This window comes from Hippoglossus hippoglossus, chromosome 20 (assembly GCF_009819705.1).
Source record: "Hippoglossus hippoglossus isolate fHipHip1 chromosome 20, fHipHip1.pri, whole genome shotgun sequence".
In the NCBI taxonomy this organism is placed as follows: domain Eukaryota; kingdom Metazoa; phylum Chordata; class Actinopteri; order Pleuronectiformes; family Pleuronectidae; genus Hippoglossus; species Hippoglossus hippoglossus.
The window spans coordinates 7,829,920-7,855,728 of record NC_047170.1 but is presented as its reverse complement, the minus strand read 5'-3'; the positions used below and the strand labels follow the sequence as shown (position 1 = coordinate 7,855,728).

General features: G+C 40.6%; 1 long non-coding RNA gene across 2 annotated transcripts in view; it reads right to left on the bottom strand.

The window, feature by feature from the left end:
- LOC117754027 overlaps positions 1-25,809 on the bottom strand; it is a 33,082-nt gene that overhangs the window by 3,875 nt on the left and 3,398 nt on the right. The window contains exons 2-4 of one of the 2 annotated variants that reach the window (XR_004612344.1): positions 16,090-16,193; positions 15,306-15,360; positions 14,974-15,033 (exon numbers count right to left, since the gene is read on the bottom strand). This is a non-coding gene — a long non-coding RNA (uncharacterized LOC117754027). Of the gene's footprint in view, positions 1-14,973; positions 15,034-15,305; positions 15,361-16,089; positions 16,194-25,809 lie in introns of those variants that run through there. The other variant, XR_004612345.1, reaches the window with a different exon arrangement.

Here is a 25,809-nt window from a genome sequence, read left to right as displayed (position 1 = left end):
GCCCATGTTTTTTAGATTTACTTGTTTGCTGTTGTTTGCAGTCTTTAAGTGGTCTTTTATTAAAGCCAGTCATCTTCCATAGAGCCCTAATGCATTTACCTATTCCGATGCTAATGATAGCCTAAGAACACATTATTCAGCATTAGTTTCATTTCCCTTTGAGCCCCAAATGGCGACAAACTGTCTTGTAACCATTAGTGCCTTAACTTGCGCAAGGCACGCCACCCGCACGCAGTCCCTCTGACAATGTGGCGCAAAAGGGGGAAAGAAGGGAACTATTTGGACGTATCAGGAGTTTATGTGCAAAAAAAGGCATCAGATTTATCACTTAAATATTAACAGAGAGGGAGCCTCATGAGGAAAGAGATGACGGCAAAAAACAAAAAGTTTGAACCTGCAGCTTCTCTGCTTGTACCTGACAAGGAAGCTTCCCATGATTGTTTGCATGTGCTTTTCAGAATTATCTAAAAAAATAATATGAAGTAATGCAGGCATGTGATCATCAGTATGCCGCCTGTCTCGGAACATGATGTTCCCTTACGTGAATGTGCTTTTTTTGTTCCTGCATATGTTGGGAAGGTTTATGTGGTGTGACTGTGTGTGAATGTGGGCGGACGATTCTCCGCTTACCTGCTGTTTGGGTGAAGCCAGACAGTCAGAGTGAAACGGGCCATATTACTGTTCTTACCCTGCCATCTGCTGGCTCACATCATTCTAGACCCTGCATCCATCCCTCTGTCATATACCCCCCTCTTTCTCTCTCTCTCTCACTCTCGCTCTCACACACACACACACACACACACAGGCACCCACAGCTCTCCCTTCCCGTTTTTCTTTTTGTTTTCCTCCATCCCTCCCTCTGTTTTCCTTCCTCTGCTTTTTTCTAAGTTTATCTTTGTCTCTTCCCTTCTCCCCTCATTTCATTACTCTTTACTCAGGAGCATCACCATGCCCTCCATGTACACTTCACAAAGCAGGGGGAGAGCAGAGGTGGAGGGAGCTGAAGGGGAGCGGCAGACGATTGTTATCAAAAAATAAGCATGGCGTTTGAAAGGGATTTTAATTGAGGCATTCGTTATATTTGAAAAGGTGAAGTCCCGAGGGCACGGAGGAAGAGGAGTGGCGACCCTATTCATACCCTCAGACATTCATAAAGAATGGCATCTTTTGACTTTCCTTTTTAAAACCGCGCAACCTTAAATGGCCTAAATATAAAGGAGGGAAGGCAGATACGGTAATTCCCTGCACCTTGGGGGGTGCCACCAGAGTGCGGGACAGTAGGATATAGCTGAGGACTCCAATTAACAATGAGAGAGGGTCCAGCCACCCAAATAAGAGGGAAAAAGTCCTCTCTACAAACCCCCGGAGGGGACGTTGAACTCTCATCTTTTTTTCCACAACCCTCCTTACTCTGCCTACTTCATTTTTTAGCTTTTTCACCAGTTTTTCTTTTACACTCGCTCACTGTCACTGTCTCTCTCCCTCATTCTGTCTCTGTTGGGTAATTATATCATTAATAATGCCAGGGCCCGATGCTTGTCCCGCTAATACCAGTTGTCCAGTTTTGTATTTCTCCAGCTTAACGGAGGAGGAAGTCGACAGAGTGCACATTTGTTGTTGTTTGGTAAGGTCAGCGCTTCGTGAGCCCGACTTCCACTGCAGCAGACGTCCCCTGATGTTGTCTTTTACTATATTTTGACTGTCTGACCACTGAGTTAAACTTAGACTGTTAGTTTATTGTAAAGTTGAACAACGGCTTGCGGCAACACGCAGTAGGTTTGTAGACTTTTTTTTTTTTCTCCGTGTGTTGTCTCTCCAAATTCATCCCGCTTGCAGATGTGTGCCCTTTCTGAGCGAGATGTTGCCCACATCTGCAGTTCCGCGCTGACAACACTGATCACCCCTTTAGCATTAAACTTCTTCATCCTGTCATCTGATGTCTTATGCAGTTTCACTGTGACTAAGTGATGAAGTCTTCCTGTATTATTAGTAAAATGTTTTATCCTTATGCTTTGAGAAATACCTGCAGGCACAGAACTGTGTAAGCATCCTTGATGATTTATGCAGTGTAAGTGTAACCAAGGCGGAATCCTTGATGATGAAGTTATAAAAGTTTGTCGGAAGAACCTAAAGAAGGTGTTTGTCATCAGCCTTCATTTTTCAGTGTGAGATAATCTACAGTATCATGGAGCATCTGTGAAAACTCATCAAATTAAAGTAAAAGTTAGTGACAGACAATTATTGATAACATACGGTTCTTTGTTCTTTAGTCCGTTCTTGATGGGTAAATTAGGATAATAATCCAGCAGTAAGGAGAAAGTGATGCCAGCTACATGAAACAGCTTGAATGCTCAATAATTGTTAGGCTTCCAAACGTGTTTTTCTGCTCGCTAACCTCTCGCAATTAATGCGTGTGTGTGTGTGTGTGTGTGTGCGCTGTTGCCAGTAATCTTCTGCAAGATTGTTTAGCCTCAGAAATGCTACCTGACATTCCACGTCGGATGCGATGGGGCATGTTCGGCGTCATGACTGAGGTCTGACTGGCTAAGTGGTGCAGCGTCAAACAGAAGGTGAATGAAATAATGACAGCCAGATTATAAGATCTGCAGGAGGATAAGTATTGTGCACATGCATGTATGAAAAAGCAGGGCATACACCCGCGCACACGCTACTGACAAGTTTATGTGCACACGAACAAAGACGCACACAAACACTTTTGATCTTACAAAATCCTTGATAATAACAATGCTGATAATAATCACAGTTCAGCAGTAATAACTCATAAAAACAGCCTGCATTCCAAATAAAATACAACTGCAGTCACATTTAATTTTGACTTTTACAGTCAGACATAAAAAATCTGGCGGACTAAATCTGACATGCACAGGTACTGAAGAGGGGGATGTGGTTTAAAAATGCATTTACGATGCAGGTTATAAATTAATGTGATTTAATTTGCTCACCCTTCACTTTGGTTTGTGTTACCTGGATGCAGAAAAAAAACATTCTGTACAGTTCAACTGGAAACAACTGTGCTGTAGCCAAAAAAGAACACAAGACACAGGTCACACACTTCATGCATGTCTCACTATAATGTGTCTTTATGTATCTAGTATCATGCATATGCACAAACAGAGTTCTGCACAATGCATTTACAAAAAACACTAAAGTCAACTTTGGTTACATTTAATTTGGACTTTTAAAATGAGACAAAAATCAAAGGCTTGCTGGCTTAATCTGACATTCACTGGTAATGAAGGGAATATGGTTTAAAAATGTATTTAGTGTCTAAAAAAGGTGGAGGTTATTAGTTATAAATAAATGTGATTTGTTTAGTTTGGTTTGTGTCACCTGGATGCAGAACAACATTCTGTAAAGTCCAACTGGAAACGACTGTGTTGTCGAGAACAAGCACAAACAGAGTGTGTTGATCTGTCTATCATCATGCGTAACCATAGATTTGTTACCTCTGTAAAAGCAGCAAGGCACAAACCGATAGCTGCACAATGCATATACCAAAAAAAACCCATAAAAGTCACGACTGTGTGCGTGCAGAGACGTGGACGCACTCATCCAAACACACAACAGCCCCTCAACAGTTCATTTGTCTCACAATTATGCAAATAAAGCAAACTGAACAACCCTCAAACCCTCCAAAGCTGCAGCAGGACGACTGGAGAGTTACACAAGGCCATCCTCATGCTTTATTCTTAAACTTAAGAGGTTTTTTTTTTTTTTACTCATTTGAACAACAATTTGTTCAGCGTGCTATAAATCAAATTAGATGTTTGTAATATTTTACACTTGTCTAACAAGTACGCCATAGCGGCTCGCGTAGTCGCACTCATTTGCAGCAAGAGCACATTTCTAATATCTGAGAGCATGTTCTGAGCAAGTGACCAAGTTGAGGTGTGATCTGTTATTTAGACAGGTTGGATGCACTTCCTCACAGCCTGAAATTTCCCCCGGGGCCCTCTTCCATTTCTCACTGTCATGGATTTGAATCTTTCTACCACTGAACTCTTACAATTACTGAACATTCATCACCTGCCTACCTTCTTTGCTACCTAGATACTGTATGGAGAGCAGAGATATGGGGCAGACTCGTGCAGTCGGGGAATACCAAGTATCCACTGCCGTTAACACAGGAATGAATTCTCTGGGATGTCTTTTTTTTTTCTTGTTTTGCCATCTTCATGTGCATGTTTTTGCACCTGATTAAAGTTTCTGAGAGATCACATTCCTTAAAAACATATACTAATACATTTGATAATACTTTTTTTTACCGCATGCACATTGTTCACAGGCTAATGCAATACATTTGTTTCCACTCACTGATTCATGACTCCTCTCAGCGAACTGTAAATCCTCTACAATAATGCAAAATGATCTTTGGCAGCATGTATATCTCTGCAGCTCTCCTCTCATGAATAACAGGCCTTTTCTGCGAGGTGAGAGGATTTGCACCCCCGCGGCTTTCCCAGTCATACCCTCCAGTCCCTCGTGTTACTCACGCTCATTTGTAGGAGTCTCTTAACACTAACCCGGGAAGCATAAATATATTATAATCTCATCGCCCGTCCATATATACAGGTGTCACACTGCCTGGCAAGTTGATTTCCAGGAGGGCAGCAGTTTTTCCTGTGGCAGCGACCGAAGTCACAGGCATTATTATTATCAGACAAAATGTATTCATGATAGCAGAGGTCCGAGCTTCCCCCGGGCGTTGTTATATAACGCCAGACCTCTTTATCAAATTTAACAGTTTATTGGAAACAACTTGTACACATGATTTAAGCATGGGGGCGATAAGGAAAGGCTCCGCGTAGCCTCCAAGCACACACACACACACATTATGAACACCAAAAAACAAATGCCACACACTCACACCCACACTGACGCTGAAACACACAACATTTTTTCTTATTTTCTATTACTATCACACATCTTCCTCTGGCTCCTGTGCAGCAGCTCTCCTCTCCCCATCATATCTAAGGCAAACATCCCATGGATGAGCCGGTGGTTTTTCTGAGGAGGTCTTATTTCTGAAGAGCGGCGCAATAGGAATAAACGTGACTTGACAAATGGACTTTGTGCCCAGCAGCCAGATTTAAGTGATAATATACCAAAGCCACCCTCCTATTTCATTTATGTATACATGTATACACACGAGTGGAGGAGCGTCTTTAGGAAAATATAACTTTGATTTATCATTTTATTCAATTTGTAAATTTTCTGACCATGAATTAAAAAAAATTGACATTAGATATACTGTACATTTCCAATAAATTTATATCTAAATGTTTTTTTTTAAATCTTAGGTTGCCTTCAATTTTGTTCTTAATGCATTATATTTGTTTTGTTTTTTATGCTTGTTTTTGTATGTATATTTTTGGTAAGAACTTTGAACTGCCTGGTTTTAGAAAGCTTGAAAACCAACTTCCCTTATATCCACATATAAAACCTGAATATCATCAACTACGAGAAAAATACAAGGGGGATTCACTTGTTCAATATTTACTATATTATCTGCAATATGATATGCAGTATTTTTTATCTTGACATGTATTGACATTTTTATGTAATGTCAGCACCATCTTCAACTTCATCACATGGCACCAAATGCAGTTTTTTTATCATTTACTGTAATAAATGTAGAACCGTGGTTAAAATATCATCCTTTCATTTGAATTGTTCCACTATCTGCTGTTTGACTTTCCAGCGACCAACTGAATACAACACATCAACTGCACTGTCACAATATCCTACAATAACAAATCCTCCTCCCTCTGTAAGATCTCCTGTGGGGACGGTAAATAGAAACCATCAGTTGGCCGGCTAATGATTTAAAGGGATGGTCAGAGGTCGTACGTTGGCTATTAATGATCCCTTTTAACAAAAAGCACGCACGAGATGCGTCCAATCGGAGGGAGGCAAGAAGTCACCTGGGGCCTCCAAAAGAAGATGTGTCTGGTTAAGGTTAGGCTGAGGAAGAGCAGAGGCTGAGCGAGCTGCTCTGATGTGTGTGTGTGTGTGTGTGTGTGTGTGTGTGTGTGTGTGTGTGTGTGTGTGTGTGTGTGTGTGTGTGTGTGTGTGTGTGTGTGCAAACAGGGAACAGGTCAGTCAACTGCCTATCAAAGTATGTGAACGCGTGCAGAGACATGTTTAAAAACTGTGTTCACAGTTCACACGTTTGATCTCTTTATTTCAACATCTTAAACATGTCAATGCCTCTATTGTCATTGCACAATAATACAAGTCTAATAGATAAATAACACAAACAATTAATGCAATAAAACATATGGTATTAAAACATGAGTATAAGTACTACACAGTTATATTAAATATTATAATATTGCACAGTTAGGATAATATTGGCTAAATTCTCTTAGGGCTCTATATATATGTATCATATTTTTTACATAATGTATTATATGGATTTTCTGAATTATTTTCATATTATTAAAAAAGAGGTAGCCCGCTAAACGACTTGCAGCATGTTGTGATTTACATTGCAACATGCTGGTGTTTTCTCTGAGTTATTATGAATACAGTATATGCAGCTTTTCACCTATTTATTTTATTTAAATATGTCCTTCACCAAGATGAACTAAAGCTTTGTGTGGTATTTGAGGCTGAACAATTGTTTACTTCTTCTGACACTTTCAGATTTGGAAGCACTCGCCGAGTGTAAAACGTGAAAACAAAACAAAAAGCTGTGGAGCTCCAGATTTACCAATCACCATAGCCTCTGGATAAAACAGTTAACATTCTACCCTGCTCATATTGTTGGCAAAAAAATGCCACATTCAGAATACTGGTTAAAAATGTTGCCGGCGAGCCACAGCTTAAAGGTTTCTCACCATGTTCTGCACTTGCGGAGCTTTAAGAATAAACATTTATTAATCCTTTCAGCCGGTTCTGCCCTCGACAGGAGCTTTCTGTGTGATGGAGGTTATCTGCACAACAAGGAATAAGCTTTAAGCATGACTGACCCGAGACCTCTGTGAAATGAAATCTTTGTCTGTACACCCTTTGTCTGTTTTATAAACTATTTTAAAATTCTTCCACTGCTTCTTTTCTATTGTATTCTATTCCTATTGCGGCTGACGGAGGCCTCCATCAGTCCTGTGGAAGTTAATTACGGGAGCCAAGCTGTTGAGGGGTTCAGGAGAAGCTTTTTTCGCCTGAATACTGGATATACACCAAGTCTGGCAACGCCACTGAGCATTGTCTGCTGTGATAAAATATGGACGGAAGTGCTGCTAGGCAAATCGTTTATCAGCCAGGTTTAGTATGCACATGTTAAAATGAAAGACTGTGCTATCTGCATAGGTTGTGTGAGCTTAGTTTAGTGTAGCCAACACCGTTTGTTGTGTATAAATGGCATGCTGGCTGTCGCCCCTGTGGGACGTGATCAATCACACATCGCCTGCTTCGCTCTCGCAGCTACGAGCAAATCTATTCACAATATTCACATCAACGTTTCAGTCGCACCTTAACTGCCTGCTTTGTACTGCCTGTGCCTTTGTTTGGCAACTCTGTTAGAATATTAAAAAAACCTGATTTTCATCTGGCTTCTTCCAAATTTCCACTCATCTCCAAACTCTTCATGGCGCACTCTGCGAGACCACTTAGCATCTTAGCGCTAAAGGTGTGTTATGATAGTTAAATCTAACATATTCCTTCAAACGCCAGCGAGCCATTATATGAGCCGTGAGCTGGCATGTTTGCTCTGTCACAAAGTGGCCTCTAAAATAACTCTGCTCACTCGGTTTAGTCTCCCCGCTCCCAATTTGCCCTAATGAGCCAGTTCAAGCTGTCAGCCGCCGAGAGAAAGGAGCTCTCACGACTGTCAGTCCGCGGTGAGCGGAGGAGGACGGGGGGGGGGGGGATGAGCGGAGAGATGGAAGGAGGGGAGGAACAGAGCAAGGTTTAGGGAGGTGGAGAAAGGTCAGGCACAGATTACACTGGCAGTCACCGGAGCTCCAGGCAGAAGAAAGAAGAGAAAGCATGAGAAGGAGGAGAAATCCTGCTGCTGACGGCTGGTGTTAACAAGATAATCTTCCTATAAACTATTTAGATATTCTGTCTTTTTTAATAACCTGCAAAACAAAAAAAAAATTCCAACAGACATCATACATTTACCTATAGATGGAGATTTTCTGTACAAATGTCAAGTATTTACAAATGTTCAAGAGGAAGGTGGGAAGGAGTTTTAAATCGACATATCACTTTAAATTCACTTTGACATATCTTAATGACTTAATCATTGACCGAAACAATGTCATTCTCATAAAAAGCGAAAATTCCCAGTGTTTTTGTCAAATTACTGGGGGGACCATTAGTACATGGCTATTAACAAGTAATCACAAGAGGTGTAATAATGAAGAATGCCCTTCATTTTTGCAGAGGGCAAGGTAGACACCGGTGTCCAGCCCTCGTCTTCAGAGGAAAATATGGAGGGAACTTAGGTGTTTGATGATGCGTTTAATTCACACAGGAATACATTAATATGATAGTCAGTGGAGCGGCAAAGCCCTCAAGTAAGGTTCTCTCATTAGTATGTTTCTCTATTTCTTTTTTTAATTATTCCACAAAAAAATGAGGAGCCACATGACAGATGTATTGGCTGTGTCAAGACGGAATGATTTGAATTTGAATTGTGCATAAAATCGTTTAATTACGAGGCCTCATTTGTGTGTGTGAACAAAATGTTTGCCTCTAATGAGAATTGGCTGTGAAGTGCGAGTCAACTCATGAGGTGTTTAATGTAATATTTATTCTTTTTTTTTTTTTCTCAAGGATCTGCTCCACTCAATAAACACAAGTCCTCCTGAGCATAAACAGCGTCCTGGTAATGTAACACAGCGATGTGGACTAGACACAGTCCACCACACCCTTCGGTTTCTCCCACTTCAAAGGCATACCATTTCAAGTGTGCAATGCCCCATGTGGGCCTCAAAGGTTGTGCGAGTCATTCCCGGTTCCTCCTGATGAGCCATTATCTCACTTTGCCATTGTCACAACTGGTCGGTGAGGCTTTTATCACGCTAATGAGGTAAACACCTGAACCCGCACACTGGAGTATTGTCTCCTGGGTTCCTGCTCGGACAGAACACAGGAGCCGGCTGCGTGACGACAGGGAATTATTCATGACACCGCTACTTTAAATCGCAAGAGTGAAAGCCAATGAGAACATCTTCTATTTAGCTGGTTTTGAACACGCTTCAAAAATCAAAAGGGTTGTGTCGTTTTCTCACCATGTACAGAAGCTACGACGTTTGTCTTTAAACACTGATAAATACCGAGATTTGCTAAAGAATTAATATCATGTATCGTTTAATGTCTAAAAACAACTAGACCGAAGTTATGTTGTTGACTTCTGTTCTTGTATTATCCAAAATGTTTACAACAACGTTCAAACCCAGACAAAGGGAACTGTAACGGGACGTTTCATTTGGGTCGACGTTTAATTGCATCATATCTGCTTTGCTAAAAAATTTTGGGGCTAACAACATATGATGAGGGAACAACACTCTGCTAGCTAGTTAGCCAGTTAGCTGTTTTTTTACTTCCACAGTTTTTTAGCTACACAATTATTAATTTGCATTTGCTGCGTTACTTGAGTAAAAATTCAATATGTAACCTATTTCGTGCACCCGAGTCACATCAGGTAGATTTTCATCGGCAATGGTGGTGCAGACAACAACTCCCATGATCCTATGTTGCTTCATGACGTCATCAAACTACGACTTTTTGTTATTGTTTTGATTGAGACACCCCTAGCTGCGGAAAAATTACATATTGTACATTGAAATGTGCATTTCATCCTCCTTGTTATGAGGCCTCAGATTACTAATTAAAATCAGTGCCCTTTTTTTGAGCACAGGATCTTTCAAGGATTCTCCTTATTGTGTCTTCTAAACTTTGCTTCACACAGTTAGGGCTGCACTGCTTTGACTTTTCTTTTTTTTTTTTACACCGACCTACTGCAAAGGGCAGGCACATCATCGCTGGCAATTAATCACGCCTAAATGCGTACCCTCACAGAGTGATCTTTGAAGGAATGATGATTAATGAAACTGTCAAATACCTCTCCTTAATGTGGGACGCTGCAAAAACACTCGGTTGCTGCTGCAATCACGCTTTACACGCTCAATGACGGCCTATAGATCTTGTAAGTCACTTCTATGTGTATTTTTTAGTTTTTCGCGTGTCTTAAGGCAGCTGCAGCGTGGTGGTGGAAGTGATTTCTGAGAACCGGCACACATCAAAATACAGGTGCAAGGTCGGGAGGATAAGTGGCGCACCTTGTGGGCATGCGGGACGACGTATGAGATGGTTGTGTGTCAGTGATGGTTGAGTCAATTAATTTTTGAACTTGGCAAGAGATCAATTGTTCCAGTAAGGTGATCCCATTTCCAACTGGCGGCATATTGAGACAATAACCTATGACAGTATTAATCACTAGCACAACAGCAGGCTAATTCCCACATGTAATTAGTCTACATTTTAATTCATTGAAAACTAGCACTTTTTGTAACTTGCTTAATTATGTACTAACACTTAATTATAGCCGCGTCCCCCCCCCCCCCCGGTTTGTTTCCAGTGCCACAGATGGAAAAACATATTTATTTTGGGGAGGAAGAGATAAAATAAAAACTCCACCTGGGAAAGGAGCGGGAGGTCTCCGCTGAGTTGGGCTGCGTCTGGTAGGAATTTACTGGATTAGCTCAGTCACAAAATGTGAGATGAACCACACTGTCAGTCACCCTCGGGGCAGAGCACGAGAGGAAGAGCTGTCAATCAAAGCGGGTCTTCAATAGTTCCATTCACATCGCTTCATGGAATCAGTCTCCCGCTGTCTGCTCTTTGACATTTAACGCACTGGGGCCACAAGGATGGAGAGGGGGAAAAACATCCTCAGATCCTCCCTCTCTTTCCCTTCTCTCCGTCTTTCTGTCCTCAGTCTTTCGCAGAGGCAGACAAGAAGTGTTTAAAGTAATGACGCCGTTCATTTAGTGGGAGACACTGCCATAGTTGAGGGTAATAATTCCAGAGTTAACAAAAAGTTGTGGCACCTCTTCAGTGCAGTGACTGCGTGCAATAAAAACTGAATAGATGGGACTAACTCCTTGATAAATCGGTTATAATATTCTGTTGCAGGGTTGTAAACATGTGACATCCCTGAGCCGCACCTCCTTTGGCCTCCTACTTCTCTTGAGATGCCTTAAGAAATTGACATCAAGCTGCATCAATAAAATAAAATGTACGAGCTACAAGTCAAACAATAATTTCCCTCCATCTACCACCAGAGTCCATGAAAAGAGAAGCAACATTTGAAAAACTGCGAATCTGCTGAACAGATAACACCTTCCTCTGCAGTTTTGTTGTCGGTGGGGGGGGGGGGTTTATGTTTTTTCTCTCTCTCCTTGTTTGTATTCCGGGGCGGCCGCCTGGCTCCGAGTGAGGTATACAGAGTCATTGCTCTTTTGGCTCCAGCCCTGACATCTCGTGCCCTCGAGTGCGGACTCCTTAGCCACGATCTGATCAGCATCTTTATAGTTTATCAGCCTTGGGGTTCAATTTTGGCTTGGATGCTTTTACAAATGAACGCAATCACTGGTGAGCCTTCGCATCCTGATTGCATTGAGAGAAGCGGGCGGAGGAAAGTTTAGTGGATTACCGTGCCACTTGAGGATGGAGCACAAACACATTGAGGCAGCCACAGAGGGGGTCGCCGGTGCCCTCCCACCCCCCCTCCTCCCGCCTGGGCTATTGGCACTCGCTGCTTGTACTCCGTCTTATTTTACTAAAATAATATAATTGTCTCCCATCTTATTGCTTGTAAAGCCATCTTCTGTCTGCAGGCGATGTGTGTGATCAATGTACTATCTAACAGAATCAATTCTTCCAGGAATACCTTGTGTTTGTGAAATGATCCCAGGCAGCTGCAGCAAAACGACTGGGCAGGAAGTGGGAATCTGTGCTACAAGGATTAGTTTAGTGACTTGGACCCTCCAGTTCACACTGAATAGTATGTCCCCCCATCCATTCCTCATATTGTACAGTATGAGTGTTTGTGTGCTTGTACTTCTATCTTTGTGAGGACCGGTGAGTAAAAGACCTTGGAGGATTAGGTTGGAAAAGTGAGGCCCTTACAAATACAAAAGGGTTGTTTGAGGGGTTTTTTAGGGATCAGGTTAGAAATAGGTTTAACTTGGAGGTAGGGGATTTGAAGACCTATTTTAGACCATCTAGGATTAAATATAAGATATATGTCAAGTACGACAGAAATTAGGGAATATCAGAGTCCCAGAACTACTTATACCTCTTTATACACTATAAGTAGGGGTACACACAGGTTTATTAAATGCAGGTTAACCCTCTTAAAAGGCGATTAAATCCTCTCCCATTGCCAGTAGAGGGGTTTGCTTGTTTTTACTCCACTGTGTCATGTTTAACAACACAAATTTTGCCAAATTAGCATGTTCACCCGGGTGTCTCGTTTCCATCTCTGCCGATCAAAACCTGTATCTACTGCAGAGATATTTGACGCGGGAGTGAATGGCGATTGTATCCATTCCCGTTGCAGACCAAAACCAGATGTTAGTGGGTGTGAGCGGATTTTTTGACAAGTGCAAAAGGGGCTTTACGCTTCTCCATAATGGAAGATAAGTTGAAGTAGCCTAGTGGAGAAAAAGTCTCTTAACACTATGTTATCTCACAAACTACAGGCAAGCTTCAGACAAGCTGAGAGTACTGCAATAATCAGTCATCAGTTCCACGTTGATCTTGTTACTAAAACATTTCTCTTTAATAAAATGAAATTTTAAAGCTCAAAAGAAGTAGCATTACAGAAGCATAATTAAGACTTTACCTAAGTATATTTAAGACCTATTCTGTAATATTTCAATGTATTTAAGATATTTAAAGGCCAAAAATGTGAATGTGGATCATCCCATTAAACACCGAACATCCATTAACTACTCTACTTGTAACTGCTACAGTATTGGGCTCCTTGAGATGTTTTCAATTGTGCTGGAAAATTATAAATCAAGTAAAAAGCAATTTATTCTTATTATAATAATTCTGAAAGTTAACTGTGAGACTATACAACAACAAAATAAGGAAATGACCACAACTTAATTTACTGGCAGTAACATATATATTCTGACAATAAGTGTGAACAAACCCCAAATATAACAACTGCATGATTCATGGCAGTAAAGGTGTCTATCACATCAAACTGCGATGAATGTCTCATTGCCAATCCTGATTGATTTTTCCCAATGTGCACACATCCTCTAATTCTACAAATAAACAATTATATCAAAAGTGAATTATAGGAGACCTCTGGGGCGGACTCAGGTAAATAATATGCAGGGGGGGGGGACTGAGGACTTGGTTCAAGCCAAAGGAAACCATTTGGCAGGTCAGATTGTAAGTGGTTGTGCAAGGAAACAACTGTGGCAGGGGCAGTTATGTTTTGTCATGTCTTGTGTTTTTGTAGAGAGTCACAAAACATTCACACAAAACGCCTGAGAAGAGAGCGTGACTGACGTTTTGAGCATATTGTTTTAATATGGTGTAAACTACTGGCTTGGCAGGCCTTTAGCAAAAGCAGTAAGGGGCTTAATAAGCATAGAGATCTTTCCGAGAGGTACCATGACATATTGAATTACTTATACACGTTGTGGGAAAAAAAACAAAAAAAGGACATTTTATGTAAATTCCGGTTTGCCTTTGCAATTGTCATTCAGTTGTTTAGTCCGGTGGTTTAATTCGATTTAGGGGGAAACAGCGATGCCAAATTGTGTCTTTTGATAACGTCGCTGAAATGATTGAGTTATGTGTTATTGCATTTGTGACTTGAGTTCGGTCGGCTGCTGCTGCTGCCGCTGAGCAGTTTCAGCCTTTACCTGAGAACAGCTGAACCAGCAAGAGAAGTCAGGTCCAAAATCCTTTCATTTCCTTTGTGAACCACGTCATGTTCTATATTAGGTGGATAAAGGATGTATGTGCCTTCATGTCTGTGCACCTTAGATCTGGCTGGAAATTTCACCCTCCCCTCTTTTCTTTTCTTTTTTCCTTCTCCTTCCTCTGCTCTGTTTACTTTCCTACAGTCTCATCTTTTATGGGCCTTGTTTTGTCTCTCTTTCTCTCTCTCTCTCTCTCTCTCTCTTTATCTCTTCTCTCCCTCTCTCGTCTCGCTCTCCCTCCTGTCCTGCCAGACTCAGCTGTGCCGGGCCTCAGTCCATTCTTTTGGGTAGCACAGGAAGTGAAACTGTAACACAGAGTTCACTGGTAATTGGCCACGGTCACGCTAACCAAACAGGAAGAAATCTGCAACTGATTAGAACTCTTCCTCCTGCAATAATAGTACACCCCCCCCCCCACGCTTACACCCAGCCCCCACAAAATTAATTATATTTGGGGGTCTATTCCCACTATTGGTTTTCCTGTTTTCAAGCTACATTATGAAGGGACAAATCCCAAAACAACAAGGCCTAGCAAGAGTTTTTTTTTCAATTACAGGGGGGACAGGCTAAGTCATAAAGGACTGCGGAAGCTCGGTCGGCATCCATCTGTCCATCGCTTCATCCGGACAGGGAGCTACTGGCAGGTCAGATCAGTCAGCGAGACACACACACACACACACACACACACACAACACCCAATTGGCATCGCACCCCCGGTAAAATAGTCACTCAATATTCGCATTGTGTCTCGGTTAAAGTACATTTGCACAGCTCTGTAGATTGAAGATTTGTAAGCGGTAAAGCAACACTGTAATGGCAGTAAGAACATTTTACATTATTATTAAACACAAATAAAATAATTATGTAATAAAATAATTATTTTATATCATATTTCCATATAAAAAGATAGATATTTCAACATTTTCAAGAACTCAAAAACATTAAAATCCCCAAAACATGTACATTTTTAAAAATATGTTGGAAATGTTGAGTAGTAGGTGTGAAGCCGTTTCACTCAAACCAAAGAGCGTGTGTGAGCGCAGCCCACCTGAATGTTGCATTGTGAAGAAGTGCATTGCTTTATGTGACATGTTTATTTCACCGAAGCAGTTATTAAGCACACAGGAGCAGTGGGACACTGTTAAAATACTGCAGCGTTCAGCGCCTTTTCAAAATAAAATGAAAATAAAATCCGAAGAAATACTTTTCATCTCATCTTCGCGCAGAAAGAGACACAGAAAGCCAGGGCTTGCTTTAAAAATAAATGAACGCTTAACAATGTTTTTGATGTCCTATATTTAAATTTGTATGCTTACTTACATTACTCCTACTTCCCTGGTCTTGGAACTAATCCGTTTGATATGGAAATGGGGCGCTGTGTTTCATGACAGGGTTGGGAAGAGAGAGAGAGACAGAATTTCCAGGTTCGCTTCGACTGGAAATGTGCTGAAAACAGATTTTCTGAATCCTTTACGTTCATGGTGTTGGTTATAGGGGATTACACAAACCACTTAAAGTGCAAACAATGAGCTGCTTTTATTTCGACAAACAAAAAGTCCTTCATGCTGGACACATCCTCCACACTCCAGAGGTTAATCACATCAAGTCAATAATGTCAGGCACCATCAGCACACATGGCATTGCAGAAATATATGTAACTTAAATTTGACAATCGAAAAATCATTTGATTTAGGGAAAGAAATATGCATTTTCACACCTTTTGATTAAAATAAAATATTAATCAAAATTATTGAAATCAACAGAATAGTTAAATTGTTGAATAATTGAATTTAAAATTTAAATTGTTTGCTTGTAATTTTAATGGCTTTTTTCTTTTTTGCATTTTATACCACACACAGTGTCTGAATATAACTAAACTTCCATTTAGGGAAAAACTGTCTTTTCTGTAAAACTAACGCCAATCTTCAGTGTGTCCTAAAGCTCAGTCACATAAATCACACATGTGGTATGAAGCTACTTTCGCAGCAACATTCAAACCAGTTTCTCCGAGCTTCCTGCTTTCTGCCCCGGCAAATCCTTATCTGCAGCAAACTCTCCTTTTCTTTTTTTTTTATCTTAAACAGCATTGACAATCATCACTTACCAATTCCCTTCTTTAGCTAAACAGACATTCCAGCGTGTGTTGTCTGTCACTGGGGTTGAAAATTGGGGAATGGGCTGGAAATTGGAACCATCGAGGATGCCGTCCTGGAAAAAAGAGGAAATCAAAGTTAAATGAGATCATGCATGCCAAGAGAATGTTTAACCAAAGGGCAAAAAGGAAGCTGGAGATAACAGAGAAGAGAAAACCGCTTAATGTTGTGTTACTGCAGTCTGTTTGGAGTCATGCGTGTGTGTGTGTGTGTGTGTGTGTGTGAAGGAAAGAGGGGGAGTGTTCCTTGTCAATACACATTAAACTGTCATTTTATACATCTGTAAAAGTATAGGTGTGTAACGTCATGTGCGTATTTTTAAGTAAATACACCACAAGCTTTCTGTGTTTGGTGATTTATGAGATCAAGAACACAAGCACGCGCACAGATGCAATAAAAATGTGTTTTCTAAGAGCCAGGCAGGAATGTGAACATGTTATATTTACCATTTTTACTGTGTGAATGTGCCAGTGTGAAAAGAGCCGACAACAGGCACTGCAAAAGTTCATCCCGTAATACAGTGTCAAAAAATGAAAATGTTTGAAGTGGTGCAGCACACGATTCACTTTGAGCCTGAGATTGTGCTGAGCTCCAGCGAGGCAGATTTCCCACGACAAGATCACTTCAAACGACTGGAATCCTGCCCCATCCACAGCGCTGGTGCTGAGATGACAGACAGACACATGCTTTTGTTTTAACAAAAGGACATTAGAGCGGGGGGGGGGGGGGGGGGGGGGGGGGGGGGGGGCAGTGGAAACAATGAGGGTGTTAATCTTTACTCTTTTCTTTACACTGTTTTCAGACTTTCATGAGACACTGGGAAACTAAATGGAGGGTTCAGAGGTCAGGTGATATACGTGCAATATTTTTGTTCACGCTGTAAACCTGTGGCTGGGTACAAACTGTATAAAGTTTATATTTGACTTCCTAGGAAGCACGACAACAAAGTATTAGAGCCACCTAAGAGGGGAAAGAACTGGGATTACCAGAGAACAAGTCATACAATTACAAGATAAGTGACAGGTTGTAATATTATGAGAGAGAAAGTTGTAATACTGCGACAATGGTCAAATATGATAAAAGAAAATGTCATTATATTTCAAGAAGATGTAATATTACGAGTCATATTACGAGAGAAAGTCGATATATTAATAGAATAAAGTTTATTGCAAGAATTAAGTTTATTATGTTGAAAGAAAATGTAATAATATTTCAAAAACAAAGTCGTAATATTACGAGAAAAAAATTATGATATTGCGAGAATAAACTCTTATGAGAGAAAACAACACTATAAGAATAGTCGATATATGAAGAGAAAAAGTCATAATATTACAAGAATACATTTGTAATATTACAAAAGATAACGTTCAAAGGATAATGTCATATTAACCAAGAAAGTCATATTACCTGGAAATAATATGTGTATTAATTTACATATTAATATATTGCTGTTATCAAAAGTTAAAATAATAAAGAAACAAAACAAGTTCAGTAAAATCTTAGTAAAAGTGATGTTTGCAGAAAATCCTCTTTTATGTGACGCTGGCCTTTCAGCCGACGTGTAATCTTTGCAGTGATGGAACCAGTGAGACAGACGAGCTGGAATGGAGCATGTCTGAATTATGTTTATTCAATTTAACTGAGTATTTATCCTGCGAGGTATTGTAGCCAGCATATGCTGAAACGTAAGCTAAGAAGCGGGGCGATCATGAGAGAGCGACGACAGGCGCTAAGTTTCCAGCTCATGATGTGAAAGTCGGGGGGGGGGGGCTGAAAGGGAAACATGCAGTGAGCCAACACATGTCAAGGTCAGAAGACGCGTTCTTCCAAGGAATGAAGGTAAAGAAAGACAGATCTCGTTCACATGCACCTTCGAGCAACATGTGTAAAAGATCTAAATTTGTCTTGGAAACGTTTCATATAATTACAGCATCTGTGGACTGATATTGTCCATAACCTTTAATTCTCTCCTGAAAAGAAATGTTTATAAAAATCAGAGAAGCTATCAAGTTCCAAAAAAAAAAACATGAAGTTGTCAATTTTACACAGGGTGATGTCATGTGAACAGAATACCTGTGGGTGTTGGCCATCTTTTCACTGAATCATTTGGCGCGGCGCGTTATTTCTTAATTCTCACAGCCATGAAACACTTCAGAAAGAATATCAAGCCACAAGCGATATTTTCTGCAAGCAGAAACTAGTTCAAAGACATTCGTCAAACACCCGCCGCACCACCCCCACCCCCACCGCCCCGACCCCACCCCCACGCCCCAAATCCTCAACTTACTGTCCTGGCATCCAGTCAATTTCCAATTTGCAATGACTTTTACATGATTTTCTTTTTCTTTTTTTTTTTACTTGACTTTGTAGCAGCACTCCAGCCCCCGGGGGCCCGTGGGTCATATAATTACTATGTGCAGAGAACGATAAGCATGTTTTAAAGTGAAAATTATCTTTAATTGTGGTGTATGTTTGCGATGCGAGTATGAAATCACAAAAATCTCACTTAGGAGACTTTTGCATCAGTTAAACAACAAACAAATCGTACACAGATTTGTTATGATTCCCGGTGACTCCTTTAATTTCAGTTATACCAGATGGTTGACGTAATAAATCGGACAAGTTTTAAAACAGGAATGGCTTAAATTCAGGTGCACATTTTATACATATTATTTATCTATATCAGTATTGTTTTACATTAAATATTACACATGACAACATGTTCTCAAAATAATGTCTTTTACTTGTGTCTCTAATTAAGGCATGTATATTTCTAATAACCAAATATTTTGTCAACTTGAAAAATCATAACTGATAAACATGTTAGACACCTTTTCTTTCCTGGACCATACTGGATTGCAAACTAGTGCACATTTTACCTATTTAAACACTCACACCCTACAGTCCCTGACTTGTACATCAGCGCCAATAAGTCATGTAATCAGAATACAATAAATAAGTATCTATAATCAGCCCAGATTACATTTGAAAAAATATGTAATTAGATGATAGTTACATTGTCAAGTATTGCATAACTAGAATTTGATTATGTCTCGATAATGACAATATTAAAAATGATAAAACTTGATAACCAGATTAAGTGATGGAAAGCGCGTCTCATTAAGGGTTTCTTAGACAAATGTTCCACTCTGTGGTGGGAAAAAAAAGGAAAATAGTGTTGAGATGAAGGTTCCAGCAGCAGGAGTCTCGAAAAAGCTTTTAATTCTTCACAATCTTGACATCATTTCGATTTTAAAAAAGTACAACACAAGAGAATGTGTCTAGTTATATTTGTGAAAGTTGCTACCACCTGCAAAGCTCTCAACTTCTTACTAAGTTAGCGGGCTACCACTGCAGAGAAAATGTGAAATGGATTTAGCTGGGGTCTTTCTCCAGTTTGAATTTAGTTTAAAAAATGTCCACCACAGTGCCCATCAGTTCATTTGAATTGGCCACAGTCTTGTAGTTGATAGTGGTAGCGATGTCTTAGCTCATGTTTTGAGAAAAACATGTGGGGGGGGGGGGGGGGGGGGGGGGTATTTTTCTGTCTCAGTTTCTTTAGTATAAGGTTAAATTGTGTCAAAGCTTTGATTTTTAACTTTTACCAAAGTATACAGATAAGAGTAATCTTTTAATCCAACGTATTCCAAAATCAATGCTTCAGTCACCGACTACATTCAAGAGTAATCTGATCCAAAAGTGCACAGGAGTTAGCTGCACGGGGAAAGAATGTGTTATCGGCCTGTCTAAGACTTTCGCAGCTCACCTGCGTGTGTGTAAAGCTTAGTAATTTCCTCAAAAGAAACTTTGCACAAACACAGAACTAATATCCAAGTGGTGTGTGTGTGTGTGTGTGTGTGTGTGTGTGTGTGTGTGTGTGTGTGTGTGTGTGTGTGTGTGTGTGTGTGTGTGTGTGTGTGTGTGTGTGTGTGTGTGTGTGTGTGTGTGTGTGTGTGTGTGTGTGTGTGTGTGTGTATGGTGTGTGTAGTGTGTGTGTGAGGAGGGATCACTTGGGGGAAAAGGGCTGATAGCAAACATTCACCCTTAAATGTAATTCTTTAATCACACAGCACAGATAAGACATCCGGTAGCCATTATTACCTGAGAAAATATTATGATAAATGGTCTTTGTACAAGTTTTTTTCCCCCTTCATTATTCGTGGCACTAAAAATATGTTTTCTGATGGTAATGGTGCGTGCATCTGGCCGCCTCACTGACAACCGCACGGTTACTTATTATGGAAAACAGTGCTATGATGAATGTGTGAGAGTAAGTCACAGTTAATCTAAAGTGGATTACATGTTGTTTTGGATATACCTTCCTGATGTACTTTCGGGAGCAGAATTGCTTTAGTTTCAAAAATTCAGTGCAGAAAAGCGAGCGAGGGAGAGGCTTTAAAATACTGTCTGTGAGAAATGCAAAATTTATGAATGCCCCCGAACATCTCAGCTTGATTTATGTGAAATAATAATACACTATTTAATGCTTAAACATAGCTCAGAGCGATCCCTGGCTATCAAGATGTACAATAGAGTAATGGGGCTGGAAGACAAATCACCTTGTGGACTTGTGATGCTTATTTAAAGGTGCTCAGGCAGATATATTAAACTATATGTAATTGTACACTAACTCTGTGCTGTAGGCAGAGGCTGCAAACACAGGAGGAGGCTGGTCATAATGCAGATGGAGTGGTGTAATCAATTTGACTCAAGTATCAGCATCCACGGCAGAGAGGAGGAGAACTGTATTGTCATCTTATTTAGGATTGTGCCTTTATTCCTACGTCCTACTTATTCTTAGGGAAAGTGTTAAACTTACTTACTTAAAGAAGTTTAAAAAATCTATAAGACCACTGAAGAAAAGCTGCCGAATATGCCTGAAGTTACAATAAATAGTTAATGAAGTGGAAATAATATGATACAAACTGGTCGTTGGTTCTCAGCAGCTGCAGTCGGCCTCGTGCGTGTGTGCTTATCGGAGCAGGAGCAGGTGTGTCGGCTTTGAAGAAGAGGACCAGGTTCAAACAGAACTAGTGGTCACGCCAAACAGTGATTTATAATTCTCTGATTGCCTCGTTTAATTAAAGTAAATGGCAGCGCCGAAGCTAAGCCAAACTGTCCCGATCTGATGGATCGGCCCCCGTTTTTTCCCACCAAAGCAGATAGGGTAAATAAACAGGGTAATTACAATGGTAAATGAAGCATCTGCGAGCGAGCAATGTGGTTTGTGTGCGGCTCACCCAGGATGTACCGACGAAGTGAACAACAGGCGTTCCCTCAACTTTCTCCTATCATCTTCACTCTGCCTCGAACAGGCGGCCCTGCCAAGAAAAACAAGGTCCTGTATAGACACCTACTAGGTGCACGCACTCGCAGTCACATATTCAGTGACACACCAACCGCAAATTCTCCTCCCACCTCCATCCCGGTGCATTCATGTACAATTATAGCAACGGTGATCCACAGGTGTTGAATTCTTCTGGCAAGCCATAAAACATCATATGCATGATTTGTGCAGTCAGCCAGGCCTGTAATTTCATTCTCCCTTTTCTTTCATTTTCCCTTCCTGGGCCACACAATTCATTTCCCTGCTTTATGAGAGTGCAGACACCCAGAGAGACTTTCAGGAGGATTACATGCCCCGCGTGCCATGGGGGGTCTGAGGAGCCAACACGCCAACCTAAAGAGCCTTGTCGAACCTGGGTGAAAAGCTATTTGAATGAGATTTTGAATATTTCAACCGCTCGAGTTATGCTTAATTTATCCTCCTAGACATTTCCAAAGACCCCTCGAGTTAAACTATCGACCTCCACAAGCTGCGTCAGGTGCTTCTGATATTTATTTTTTCCATTAAACATTTTTTTGGCCCACTTCTGCAGGCCGCTGTCAAATGGGGAGCCACTGATTTAAGATCAGGAAACATCCCCTCACAGTCCTGCGAGTGTCTGGCAAAATAAATCAAGCGTACCTCACATGGCTCGTGTATTTAAGGCGATATTCATATACACAGTTGGGCCTGATGTCACAGCACGTGGGTTGGTCTCTTGGCAGAGAGCGGTGATGTCCTCCAGGGGAAACTAAACAAACTCTGTCTGCCTCTTTCACAGTGTTGCCTAAATGTGATCACACACACACACACACACACACACACACACACACACACACACACACACACACACACACACACACACACACACACACACACACACACACACACACACACACACACACACACACACATTTTAAACACACCTTCAGTATAAACACAGAGGAAAACTATTTGAGTGAAATCATATTAAGTTATATTCTCATCCAAGATACACAGGTGTATACAAACACAATGTTAATATATATGTAAGTAACTGCTTCTCGTGGATTTAAGAGTGCGTGTATAAGGAGTCGTGAATGTGACAAGCTCAATAGGATGAAAGATCCCCCCCCCCAGCTTGAATCAACAAGTAAATAATATGCAAACGTGAAACGCAGCATTAGTCCTGGTGAGTGATTGACATTTCATATCTGTGACAATACTCCGAAATAATTAAAAACAAAAATCTTGAAAAGGTAATAGCTTCTCAAATCCATTAAGTAGTTAAAGGTTATGAGGAAAAAAAATAAACACAGGATTATTGCTCACAGCAAAACTCCTAATTAAATGACACTACGTAATTTGTTTCTCAATCCCTTTCTCTTCATAAACACAGCGCAGGTTAAATGAATGGGCAATGAAACATGTGTGTCATTTACCGTCACTGAGGAGACTAGAAACAATCTTTTTTTTTTTCTCCTCCTCCCCGTATTTTCTGTCCATAAGTATTAGAGCAAAAGCACGAATGGTAGATTGGATAAGGAGGTGCACGGTTCCTGGTAAATTGTTTGTTTAATTACTTTTTCTTTCCTTTTCTTCTAGGCACAATTGCAAAGAGGGATGCTTCCCCCTCCTGGCTGCTCGCAAGAAAGCCACAGACTCTCTGGTCGCCTGCGCCTGCCCTCAGTCAGTCCAGTGTGTGTGTGTGCGTGTGCATGTGTGCATGTGTGCAAGCATTTCAATAAAGATACTGTAAATACACAGGGGACAACTCTAATTATTAAAAATCTGAAATGAATGCACAAGAGTTAGTGATTTTTTTGCGTTTCGACACAAATCCTTATTTTTCGTAATGTATATTTCTCAAACTGCTGCTTACAAGGGGCTGTGAATGGAGGCTGTTATATAGTGCACCTATTTATAGTGAAGGCACTGATAAGACACAAGTTACTGGCTCGGAAATTATTACTTGTGACAAATAAAGCAGCAATTCACCAAATTCTAATCATTGAATTCTTATCAGAATTCATAAATCCTTTTACTCATAGAAAACACTGTATATTGGGAGGGAAAGGCATAAAAAGTGGAAGCAACAAATGGTTATAAATACTATAATCTGATGAATGTTTTCATCACAAACTGGCAAAGTTCAAGATGTCTGATCAACCGAAAAACTCAATGGTATTAAGTTTAAACTATAGAAGACCATAAAGGAAAACTAATTTGCTGGCGCAATTGAAATGTTGCTGTTTTCTCTTATAAATGATCGAAAAGACTTATTTTGTTAAATCAATTAAATAACTAACGATTTCCGCTCCAATAAAACCTGGGATTTAATCCACTTTCAATTTGTAACGTAACAGAGGAAATGGACTGTCGTGCATTTTATAATGCAAAAATCTGTGTAAAAAGTTTCCTTCTCAAGCTGTTGGTACTTTGAGCTCCTGGTTAATGTTTACTAATTATAAATTGATTCTCCTCTGACCATAAAGTCATATCCTGTCTCCTTAATCGCTGCCTGGATTATGTCCAAACATATGATTTCAATGAATGAAGCACGGCACTTATTTTGGATGGTTGAGTCAGATGGCTGCTTTACAAAGCATATAACTGGTTTGCTTAAGGTGAGGGGATTGTGGATTTTTTGTTAAATGTTGATACAAAAAACGTGTCTGAAGTCCCTGTGAACATTCTCTGATTCAGACCAGACCGATATTTGAATCACTTGAACAACGTGCTGCAAGATCCTCAACAGAAGCATACAAATGTATAAATGTTGCCATAACTTCTAATGAAAATTGTTCTGCAATAGGTGATTTCACCAATTGGATACACTGATCCTCGGCCTCAATGTTCCTCCCCAGTCCAGACTGTTCTCGTTTGTGGTTCCCTACAAGAACACCCTCCCAAAGCAGGGTCATCCCCCTCAGACTTCAAGAACCACTTGAACAACCATCACTTCCGAAAGCACCTCCTCTTCTCACACCTCCAACCCCTATGATAGAGATAGAGATGTTGCCCTACCATGATCAGCATCAGAAATACATCAGATACTGCATCGCAGGGTACACAAATCTACAGTATGTGCCGATCCAATACCACATCTTTAAAGTATATTTTTTCCACCAAGATAAAACTGCCATTTTCTTTTCCCGGAAATCACTTCTGCTTAAAAACAGCAGTTGCACTGTTCTGCCACTGGCAAGTACAGCTTTTAGAGCAGCAAAGAAGAATTGATTTCCTGAAGTGTTGCGTTAGCCAGAGCTTGCTACAATGTGAGCAATTTCTTCATGCTGGTAAGTCCTGTCGATATCTACCATATGCTAGACTTTGTGAAGGGTGGGGCTAGCGTTGCCTTTTAGAACACTATATATACACAATTTGTATCAGGAAGGGAAAATGGTATGGGAACATCTCTAGTGGTGAACAAATACTTGATCTGTGACAGTACATTCAAACAAATCTTTTTTTTACGTTTAGAGAAAACATATTTACTGTTGCAGTTTGGTTGTACAGATGCGTATCGTCGAGGAGACAGCGTTGTAAATAGAGAACCTAATGTGTTCGACCCACCGTGCACCTCTTGCCCTCTGACGACAGAAAACAGATGAGGGGAATTTTCTAATGTCCACAGCCACCGTGAACCAGTCGGGCTGCTCTGCTCTCTGGTCATAGTGGAGAGGATAGAGGATTGAGGTGGGGGTGGGGGTGCGGGTGGAGGTGGGGTTTGGGGGGGGGGGGGGCTCGAAAAGAGAGCAAGCCTAGCAGATCAAAGAAAATAACATGGGAGAGGATATGAGTGCTTTGAGAAGTAATATAGCCGAGATAGCATCTGTTTTTCTGTACCATTGCAGGAGGCTTGAGACAAGCCCAGGGAAAAGACAACGCAGAGCGGGGTTCACTTTAGCCGCGTATAAGACCGAACACAAATGGGTTATTAAGGAGTACTCAGTGTAATAACTGGCTGACATTAAAGTGTCTCTTTTTGAGATTATCCACAGCTGGGGATAGGCGCCCTATTTTGATACTGATGGTGGACAAATAATATAAACGGTTCTTCGCTCTTCACATTATTTACGAGGGTGTTTGTGTTTGTACGTGTGGATCAGTATTTTCTTTTTAGGAAAAAAGATAGAAGAAAAAACTGAAATGCCAACTCAGCAGTGTACTAAACTTATTTTTGTTGAAAAAAAAGTTGTAAAACTAAAAATATGTTTGGTCTGTCAAAGAATAAAAATAAGGCCGTGGTCATTTCCGGAGTATTATCTACTCTACAAGCGAAATTAAAATTTGTTTTAAACATACAATATGTAATTTCAACCACTAGGGACCTCTCAATCGAAAACAATCACAAAAGATCTAG